This window comes from Rhinopithecus bieti, unplaced genomic scaffold (genome assembly GCF_001698545.2).
Source record: "Rhinopithecus bieti isolate Rb0 unplaced genomic scaffold, ASM169854v2 scaffold_2349, whole genome shotgun sequence".
Classification (NCBI taxonomy): domain Eukaryota; kingdom Metazoa; phylum Chordata; class Mammalia; order Primates; family Cercopithecidae; genus Rhinopithecus; species Rhinopithecus bieti.
The window spans coordinates 3,748,569-3,760,360 of NW_016804051.1; positions in this window are offsets into that span (position 1 = coordinate 3,748,569).

Sequence of the window (11,792 nt, forward strand, 5' to 3'; positions counted from 1 at the left end):
ATATCTCATTTAATACCCAACAACGAACCATGCATAACAGTCACGGTGGTTGCTTTTTTAAGCCCATTTCAACTGACTATCTCATGATAATTATTAGAATGCCATTCCTTTCTTCAGGGTTGGTTTAAGCATGGGCATGTGACCAAACCTATTCAAACACATAGAAAAGGAAGTCTGATGAGAGGTTTCTATATTCTAAAAAGAAGACAGAGTAAAAGAGATAATCATTCTTCTGACATCACACCAATATTCCTGAGGGTGACAGCTTGAGTTAATGCAATCTCATTGCCACCATATCATAAGATGTCCCAGAAGAGAGAAAAATCTGAGCATTGAGTGTCACTACTGAGCCACTGATCATACCGCATCTAGAACCAAGCTATCTTCCTAACTTCCACTGATGTGAGATCAATTTTATTACCGGGTAGATGAGTTTGACCTACGTTTTCCTGCTACTTTCAGCAGAAGGTATCCTAATTGATGTACAAAGTGGTTGATAACATTGTCTTTCCTACTCTACAGATGAAGAAATTAACGATCAGAGAGGTATGATAACTTTCTATGTTTCCCAAGCTAGAGAGTTATAAAGCAGTGATTTGAACAAAGCAGTTGGGTTTCTGAAACCACCCTTTTAACTATCGTGGCATACTTTAAAAATATAAAAGAATTACAGTGTTCAAGAAAACAGCAGCCTGATACTGGTTCCATGGGTAAATTATAGGAATATAAGGAGATAATAGGGAACTCTGGGACACTGAGGCCCTTGGGTGGTAAGAATGTATGGTGTTCTTTTGAGGCCATGTACAATAGTTGCAACAATTCAGCTCAGTAGCCAGTCATTGAACCGGTTGGGTACTGTTTCCCACAAGCTAACAGCTCACCTCTTTGTAGCAAATGAAACATGTAGACAATTGACTGTAAAAAAGGCATTATAGAGTAGAGGCTACAAAATAACTTTCCTTTAGGGGACATGAGCAAAGAGTGATTAATTCCAGCAGAGGATGAATCTCTTCATCCATTTTGGCCTTTCCATGGCTCACACTACTCCAGAACTTCACTCCATATTGCCAGTGGCAATGCCACAAAGCCTTCCAATCTTTTATTCTTCTTCACAAAACTTGTTTGAGCCCATCACCCCACAGAATATGGAAAATTGGCTTCTTTTTAAGGACCCAGGATAAGGGATGGAGTGCATCCTCTTTAACCAACTGACAAGGCTCGTGTCCAGTCTCTCTGGCTATGAAACTTCAAACAGACTGGAACTGAAAGTAGTATCTTCATCCTCATTTATTAATCAACAACTTATACACAAATTCTTTACCCTAGTATTCAAGATATTTCTCTATATACATGTACTGTCTTTCAAGATTAATTCTTGATACTTCCCAATAAAAAATGGCATGTTAGCTGATTTAGACCATTAAGTCTCAGGCGCAATCGCTCATGCCTGTAATCCTAGCACTGTGGGAGACCGATGTGGGAGGATCACCTGAGGTGAGGAGTTCAAGACCATCCTGGCCAAAATGGTGAAACCCCGTCTCTACTAAAAATACAAAAATTAGCCAGGTGTGGTGGTGGGTGCCTGTAATCCTACCTACTTGAGAACCTGAGCCATGAGAATCACTTGAACCTGGGAGATGGAGGCTGCAGTGAGCCAAGATCATGTCACCGCACTCCAGCCTGGGCGACAGAGCGAGACTCTGTCTCAGAAAAAAAAAAAAAAAAAGTACATATTCCAATAGAAGCAATAAACCATCTCTATATAATTATATATATATTCAGACATTCACTAACCATGTTGTACATGTTTTTTAAAAAAGAAAAGACCAACACTTGAAAAAAAAAAATAACAGGCAACAAAAAATGTGGTAAAATTATTATGTAAAGAAAAAATAAAAGTTGTATAAGTAATTTATAGAAAACTGTTAAAACTCAGTAAGAGGCAGTTTCCCATAGAAAAAAAGAAAGGATATGAATATACAGTTCGATAAAAAAAATCACTATTATTATACAAAATATTCAATTGAACTAGTAGAGAAAATCACATTTAAAGAGTTTCCATTTTAAATGATCAAATTTGCAAATATTTTTAAATGATGAAATTCAGTACTTTGAGGGAAACAGATATCTGTACACCACTGAGGCTTTGCTCAGAAACATTTTCACGTTTTACTCACCAGAGTTAGATCCCAAGTCTTCCTTTGAAGACCAATGACTATTGATTTAGAGTCCATGCCTGATGCAGACCAGCCACGATCAAAAGACCACGAAATTCATCATCCCAGCCAGAACACTTTTGAGTGTGAAAGTGAGGTAGGAAGAAGAACTCAACTCTGGAGGCGGGGCTCAGACACAGGACCAAATTGAGGACTAGCTAAAACAGGGGCTGGGCACAGGCAGCTTTTCCATAAGACACGCCCACCAGTGTTCACCATGCCCATGTCAGTTTACCATTACCATGGCAACACCCCGGTATTACCTCCCCTTTCCATGGCAATGACCTGATGACCTAAATGTTACTACCCCTTCCCTGGAAATTTCTGCATAAAACTGTCCCTTATTTTACACGTAATTAAAAGTAGGTATAAATATGACTGTGAACCTGCCTTGAGCTGTTCCTCTCAGTCCACTGCCTATGGGGTAGCCCTGCTCTGCAACAGCAGTCACAGGGCTGTAACACCCCCCGAGCTGTAAGCTGCTGTTTGAATAGAGCTGTCTTCTTCTACCCTATCACCAGCTCACCCTTGAATTCTTTGCAAAGCCAAGAACCCTTATGAGCTAAACCACACTTTGGGACCCGCCTGTTCTACATCAAAAAAAAATTATACCAGGCAACAGATATACACTAGGACTTCTCCTAAAACCTGAGTCACCCCTTGAACGTGGAAAAGGATCTCACCCTGAAATCAAAGTATCCTCACCTACCACCTGAGCAAATGGGGCTTTACAATTAGGAAGGACGGTGGATGAGTGGACATGTCTGCTATGCCACAAAAGGCAGCTAGACAGAAACTGACAATCATTTTCTCTACTTGATCTTCTGACAGGCAATTGGTCTCATTATTCTCAAAATTCATCGATTTCAGCTTAATTCCTACTCTCCTCAACCTCTTCACTGCCCACTCCATTGTAGGAACTGAAGACAAGGGACTGATTCCAGATCATTCTCCTCTTTCATTCCTCCTAAAGTCCACCTGGTTAATGGTTGTAGTTAAGATCCATTTGATTGCAATTGATGGAAATCAAACTCAAATGAATTTAAGATGAAAAATAAAACAAAAAATAAAAGCTATGGGAGACATTTTGACTCTGGGAAATCTATGGGGGTAGAACTGGCTTCAGACATGTCACTTTGATCAAGGATGTGTTCAGAAGTGTGTTCCTCTCTCTCCTGCTTTCTTTGATCTGTTTATCTCTACTTCACTTCACTGCAGTACAGAATCTCTCTGCAGGGCAGCAAGAGAACCTGGAGCATCTCCTCAATCATATGGTACCATTCTGAGCATCTGATCTCAAAAAGTAAGACTCTTTATTTCTCTTTCTCTCTCTCTCTCTCTCTCTCTCTCTCTCCCTCCCTCCCTCCCTCTCCCCTTTCCCCAGCCCTGCCTCTCCCTATAGCAGTTTGCAAAGAAGGGCTCTGATTGTTCACATTTGCATTATATGGCACTAATCATGAAGTCTCAAGGAATGAATTATTCTGATTGTCCAGTTTGATTCACATGCTCAAATTTTGGTAGGGGTGATAGATCAAAAAAATCACATGGGTTAGGGAACAGAGCAATTCCCTAAAGAAAGGAATACAGTGTACATCAAAATGTAATAAATGTCTAGTGCTGAATAATTTTTGGATCTGCCCCCCAGTCACCCTTCCACTTAGACTGAAGGCACTTCACTATGGGGAGCCTGTCTTATTTGTAGCAAAGTAGTTGGTATAAGATGACACTGGTTTTGAATGAATAAGTGAATGTTTCTGTAATTTATTCATTGAATAAAATTAATAGTATTGAAGGAAAAGCAGTGACAGTGAGCAAAATAAAATATACAAATCCTATCAATGATCTGGATTAAAAAAAAGACAGCAATATATAGCACTACATTCTTAAAAGGATATAAATCACTTTTTAAAAATTTCTAGGAAGATTTAAAAGTATCAATTAGAAAATATCTTTATTGTAACTCTACAATTTGTCCTCCTAAGCATTGTTATTAATTTTACTTTTCATGTGTTATATTTATGAACTTGATATTGACTATCTAAAAATGTCATAGGATATTGATCTGGGCAAATAATTTACGACTAAGACCCCAAAAGCAAATGCAACAACGACAAAAATAAATAAATGGGACTTAAACTAAAAGGCTTCTGTACAGCAGAAGAAACACTCAACAAATAAACAGACGACATACAGAATGGGAGAAAATATTTGCAAACTATACATCTGACAAAGAATCAACATCCAAAATCTATAAGAAACTCAAACCATCAAGAAATGATAAAATAATCCTATTAAAAACTGGGCAAATAACGTGAACAGACATTTTTCAAAAGAGGATATACAAATGGCCAACAAACATATGAAAAAAATGCTCAACACCACTAATCATCAGGGAAATGCGAATTGAAACCACAATGGGGTATCACCTCACCCCAGTCAGAATAGCAATCATTAAACAGTCAAAAACAAAAAAAGGATGTTGGCACAGATGTGGTGCAAATGAAACACTTATACACTGTTGGTGGGTATGTAAATTAGTACATCCTATACGGAAAATAGTCTGAAGAGTTCTAAAAAATCTAAAAGCGGATCTACCATTTATTTCAGGAATCCCACTACTGGATATCTACTCAAAGAAAAAGAAGTCATTATATTAAAAAGACACTTGCACTCGTGGGTTTATCCCAGCACAATTCACAATTGCAAAGATATGAAATCAACCTAAGTGCCCATCAACCAATGTGTGGATAAAGAAAATGTGGTACACACACACACACATACACACACACACCATGGAATAGTACTCAGCCATAAAATGAATGAAATATCTTGTGCAGCAATTCGGATGGAACTGGAGGCCACTGTCCTAAGTGAAGTAACTCAGGAATGAAAAACCAAATACTGCATGTTCACAGTGGTATAATGAACATTGGAGACTAGAAAGGGAGAGGGTGGGAGGAGAACATGAGATGAAAAACTACCTATTGGGTACAGTGTACACTATGTGGGTGATGAGTACACTAAAAGCCTAGACTTCACTAATATACAATTCATTTATGTAATCAAAAACCACTTGTAGCCCTAAAGCTATTGAAATAAAAAATTTTAATAAAATAATAAAAATAAAAGTGCCATAGATTTGTCACTAATTGTTTAATCATGGTGCATTTGTTCCTAAAGTAACTGGGCTACTCACAGCTACCAGATAGTAGAGACTTAATAAGACCTCGGTGGCAGAATGCAATTATTCCTATTAGAGGTAAGAATTATTCCAACCATAACATCATTTTAAAATATAGGGCAGACGCGGTGGCTCACACCTGCAATCTCAGCATTTTAGGAGGCCAAGGTGGGCGGATCACTTGAGGTCAGAAGTTCGAGACCAGCCTGGCCAACATGGTGAAACCCCATCTCTACCAAAAATACAAAAATTAGCCAGGCATGGTGGACGGTGCCTGTAATCCCAGATACTTGGGAGGTTGAGGCAGGAGAATCACTTGAACCCAGCAGGCAGAGGTAGCAGTGAGCCGAGATCACGCCACTGCACCCTAGCCTGGGTGACAGAGCAAGACTTTGTTTCAAAAATAAATAAAGAAATAAAATAAAATATAGTGGAGAATTATCATATTTTTGTGGGGCAATGGCTAATTGATAAACTCCCTCCCACCTCGTATATGATCACTTTATGTCAATTCTCAGTGTGCTAAACACTAATTCCCACAAATACCAAATTAGATATAAAAGGAAAAAAAAATCGCATTTTAAGGATTTTTGTTCCAAAAAAAGGTTTTCATTAAATTGCTACAAAAAATACTTACTCTCCATTTAGAAGCCTCTTGCCTGAAGGAGAAGATGAGTTGGTCACATTTCAGCACTAGGGCTCAAGTCTATAAGCAACTTTCCTCAGAAATGGTCACTGAGAAGCATTTCTTCCACACTGTGTCAAAGGGCTGTTTAAAAAACTGCCCCAAGTGAGAACATTTAGAAATGCACACGCCTGTGTGTTAGGAAAGCCATCAACACTCTTGCAGAGCCATATGCCTGCCCTCAAGGGACCTGAAACTATTCCATTATACCAGAAAGTCTGTAGAATGTAAATCCAGAGGCCTGAAATGCTGTATATTTTTCAAAAAGTACAAAGTGGAAGCCATTAATTCCATGGATTCACCAAATGAATGGATTGTTTCATCTGCATAAATGAACTGTCAGAAACAATGGCCACGCAGCTCTTTTGCTCACATTCCCCAGAGAGGGAAACACCATCTCCCAAATAAGGCTACATCCATTTATAAAACTTAAGCAAAGCAGTTTTTGCTGAAGATGGGAAAAAAGAAAGTTTGATTTATACTCTAAAACCTGGATGCCTGAATTCAAACAGGATGCATTAGAAATACACAGTTCAATTCTCTCTTAACCCACAGAAAGATGGCAGCTCTGTCCTTAGAATGCTAATGGGAGTGTTCTTATTCCACATCCATGGTTATTCAAGGAAACTTGCAGGAGCACTTCTGTGTTGCATCTAGCTTTATTCCTTCTTGTTCCTCTTTTTAAAATCTCCTTTCTGAAATATTTTAACCCCTAAGACTTTGAGATACCTTCATTCTCCTCTTTTACTGCCTCTCCTCTTGTTCTTGGATATGGTCTTTCATTATGAAATATTCAAAACCCTCAGAATGTTATAATGAATAATGAAATGTCAGAAACACCATTTTTACTTTTACTCACCCAGCGTTCTCAAATCTTCGCACTGTTCTTAATTGTTTCAAATTTCATTTAAGTAGGAAATGGTTCTAAAACTGCTCATTGTACACCAGGTTCCCCAAATTATTACACTTCTCCCAAAGGTCACTACTTTCCAAAACGTGGTATTCATTATTTTCCTTCATGTGCATATTTTTACATAGTATTTTTCAATGTAGATATAGTACATATCCATATGTAACTTTTTTATTCTATATTTATGCACAGCATTGAGTGTCATCCGTATGTCACATATAGCCCTAAGTCATAAAAACAGCTATACAGCACTTCATTGAATGAATATATGACAGTTTGTCTAATTTCTCAATGATAAACATATGCATTCCTTTTCCACTATTTGTTTTTCTTCCTTTCATCCATGATGACTTAGGACTTTTATGGACTGATTGCAGCATTTTGTCTTTGAAGGGTTGTTCCTTTTGTCTTAGGCAGTAATAAAAAGTCATTTGTACCTGTCTACTTCAGGTAACTATTCATGTTTTTGTTTCCTTATGGTTTATTTGCATACCACATTATGCATGATTGTTCTGCGATTATATTTCTTCATTGTGTGTGTAAGCATAGAGCTTCAGGACAAGACTGAATCTTAGCAGTCATACAGTCCAATTTTCATTTTTTAAACTATGACACTGAAATCAAGAGGTGGAAGACTCACCTACAGACATACCATTGGCTCTCCTGGCCCCCTGTCCTTTCTTTATTCTTTTCACTGCACCAAACTGCTGCTCATCTATTCAATTTTACAATATTTGTTTCTCAAATATTGTAAATATTCACAAAGAAAGTGGTTTCTCAAAAGGTCTAGCACATCTTACATCCTTCTCATCAGAGCAAGTGAGGCGATGTGGGAACATCCCAACACAGTTCATGTCCTCAAAGACATTAAACTCTAAATGAACAACCAAGAAGAAATGAAAACATTACAGACAACTACAGTTCATATATCGAATTCACCTATGATTGAATTCCAGTATCAAAGGTAGAGATAAGTCTTGTAGAAGGCAAAGAAGGTGAGATCTGACTGGGACGGTGCTTGTCAGAGAGATGTTCAGAAGAAGGTAAGATAAGAGCCTGTGCAGTCAAGGAATATAAGAGCAGGTGAAGAATATTAGAGGCAGGAGTTCCAATATCTTCAAAGAAACAGAAGAGAGAAAACTACTCTTATAAATGTAAGGAACTTCTCATTACCTTTTTTTTCTATGAACTTTCTTTTTCTTCTTATTGACACTTATAGTGGAGGGCAGGCTTCTTCACATTTGGTTTCTACTATCTCTCAGTTTCTTGGAGGATCCTTCTGAACTATTATTTCAACTGTTGATTTTGATGTAATATTGAATTTATAAAAACTTAAACTGTGCAAGAATAGGGACTCTCATATGTCCTTTACTCATATTCACCAATTTTTAATCTTTTCCCCCACTTGCATTACCAATCTTTCTGTCTGTACAGCTATATGATTTTGATGAACCTTAGAGAGTAGTTGGAGACATCATGCCACTTTATCGTACGTGATGGTATTGTGTATTTCTTAGGAACGGGAATATTCTCTTACATAACACAAAATTATCAAAGCATATTCAACCATCTCAATAATGTCCTTCATCGCTTTCCTCCCCCTTTATGCCAGTACAGGATCAAATCCCAGATCACACATAAAACTGCATAATTTATAAGAAAAACATTTTGCTTTGAGCTTCATTGATCTAGCCTTTTATATAGCAATTACTGAAAATCTGTAAAGAGAGTTAAAGAGGCAATCCCTGTTCTCCATGCACTCAAGCCACATGGTGAAGGGCAGATGAGTTATCATTTTATTTTAATAGAGTATGATCACTACTGTGACAGTCATTGAATCCCCTGCTATGATAAGGCTTCCAGGAAGAGGTTATATTAAAGCTGAGACTTTAAACAGTAGAATACAGTATTAACAGCTTTTCTTTCAAAAGTAGCATGTGCTAAAACAAAGTAGACCGTAGCGTATTTAGAGAACTGTAAGTAGCTCAGTATTTTAATATAGTAGGGCTGTATGTGTATATGTGTGCATGCATGTGTTAGCACACACACATGTAGATTTGGCAAGGTTTGGCGATGGATGGGAGTTGAATTAGGTATGAGCTAGATCATAAAAGACATTCTATGTTATAACGTAAAACCCGCTCCTTAAAGCAATGGGGAATTGTTGGAGAAATTTAAGCAGGAGGCCAATAAGATCTCATTTGATTTGCCTTGTCTGAAAGATTAGTCTGGCTGCAGCATTATATGTGAATATTACAGCAATATGGGTGAAAAATTACCAGGGCTTGAAAGAGGCAACACTGCCATGTAGACTTAGAATCTTTTAAAGAAGGAAAGTGGATAGAATCTAGCAGTTGCTGAATGGGGATGGTGGGTAGTGGTAAGAGGGAAGAGACTGTCTAGGAAGACTTCGCTGGGCTTCCAAGTCAGACCTGGACCCATTCCACAAAGGAAGACAAAATCTATGATTTCAGGCCATTGGAGCACATTCTCCTAACATTCTCTCTATACTCTTTGGAAACATGGAAAAAGTACATATTCCTGAGTCCTGCCCACACAGTTCCTTGACTCTTACACACAAGCTTCCTTGTCTTCTGGAGGAGACTTGGTCTGGTCTTGGTCCATGCTCCCTGGGTGATCTGGCCATCTCTCTTCTTGCAGTTATTTCACCATTTCTCTTGAAGTAAGTAGAACGCCATCTTCCTTTCATTAATGCTTGGGCCTCATGTATCATTCTGCCACCTACTGCAGCTAGACTTTATAATAATATTCCCACAAATATTTCATATTTGGTGTTTGATATTGCTTAGAGTGTTTATTCTTCCCCTTCTGCAAACCAATACGCCCTTTCATACACTTGAATACATTTCTCAGCCAAGAGCTTGTTTAAAGATCTGAAAGTTTCTTGTAAAATTCAGAAGTGAGCTCATTTACTCAAGAACACTTCCATTTCTCAAGGATTTAATGATGCCTCTTCCCCCATCCCCAAGTCAGTTGATTTTGTTTCGAAATCAACAAATCATTCCCAACTACATCAACTTAGGTAAACTTATCTTACTCTCTTTCTCTGTCTGTTATTGGGGAAATAAATAATCTGACTATAATTCCAAAACACAGAACGAGTTAACATTATGTTTTGAGGGTGGGAAGAGAATGGACAAATGTTTGAAGGAGACCAATTAGAATGAAAAAGAGAAACGAAGAAGGAAGGTCAGAGGATGATGTTTTACTTGACCTCACTCTTCTAAGCCCAAGTTCAATCCCTTCTCTTAACATATGCATGCCTCTTTTTGAAATTCCAGCAGATTCTTTGCTTCCTTTCCACTTTCACTTTAATGTATGATATGGCCCTAGATTTCTTTTTCAGTGTATATATCATTAAATTCTAGCATCTCTAACTTCTGAGTGGGTTCTCAAAATTATTTGTTATTCTAGTAAATGCCCTGTTCCATTGATTATTTCAAATCACTGACATTTTTTATTTCCAAATTAATATTCTTTTTAATTTACTTATATTATTTGACATACAAAGACTATACATAATATATATAACTTGATGAGTTTAGAGACAAGTATACATCCATGAAACCATCACTGCAATCTATGCTATAAATCTATCACCTCCAAAACTTTGCTCCTGCTCTCTTATTATCAGTAGTAGTAAGAATACTTAGCACATAATCTATACTTTTAGTAAATTTCTAAGTATATAATACAATGTTAACTATAGGCACCTATACTGTACAGTAGATCTCTAGGACTTATTTATCTTGTGTAACCAAAACTTTGTACCCTTTGGCTAATATCTGTTTCCCCCTCCTCCCCATCCTCTGGCAACCACTATTCCATTGTGTGCTTCTATGAGTTTGACAATTTTAGATTTTTCATATAAGTAGTATCACATAGTATTTTTCCATCTGTGCCTGTCTTATTTCAGTTAGCATAATGTCCTCCAAGTTTATCCATGTTGTTGCACCTAGCATGATTTCCTTCATTTTCAAGGCCAGATTATATATATATGTAATATATGTGTGTACATATAATATATAGTATATGTTATATATAACATATACTATATATTATATGTACACACATATATATACACACATGCATGTCTCATATATACATGTATCTATATAATGTGATATATAATATTACATTTTTAATCTATTCATCTGTTGATGAACATTTAGCTTGCTTCCCCAACTTGGCTATTGTGAATAACACTGCAATGAACATTGGAGTACAACTATCTCTTTGAGATCCTGATTTTAATTCCTTTGGATATATACCCAGAAGTGGGACTGGAAAATTCTATGCACATCGTCCAGATATTTTTGCTTCTATTTATTTCTTAACTTTTGGGGAGGTTTCTGTTTTAGAAAGAGAAGTTGAAACAGTAGGGATGCTTATCTGCAATTTTTCTTCCAGAAAATTCAGGTGTTATCTCTGTCATTGCCCTCTGTGTCAATCAGTCTTCCCAGGGACTGTCTTCCTAAGTGCCATTTCCAGCCTGGGTAGAAGTTTAGCATAAATGAAATGCATTCAATATGTTCCTTTTTAATATTACATCCCACTGTGCCACTTATTGTCTGTGCAACATTAAGGCAGTCACTTGACCTCCTTGGCTGCTGAATCATCTTTAAGTAGAAAGCTGTAAAAGATAAATGGGTCAGGCTCTTTTCATTACTAAGTTTTAAGATTCTGTGCATTAAGTTTCCTTTGTCTTTTCCATCTTTGTTTTGTGTTCCAGCTTCAATAGCTCCTCTGAGTTTCCACCACCCCTCTATCTATTCCAAA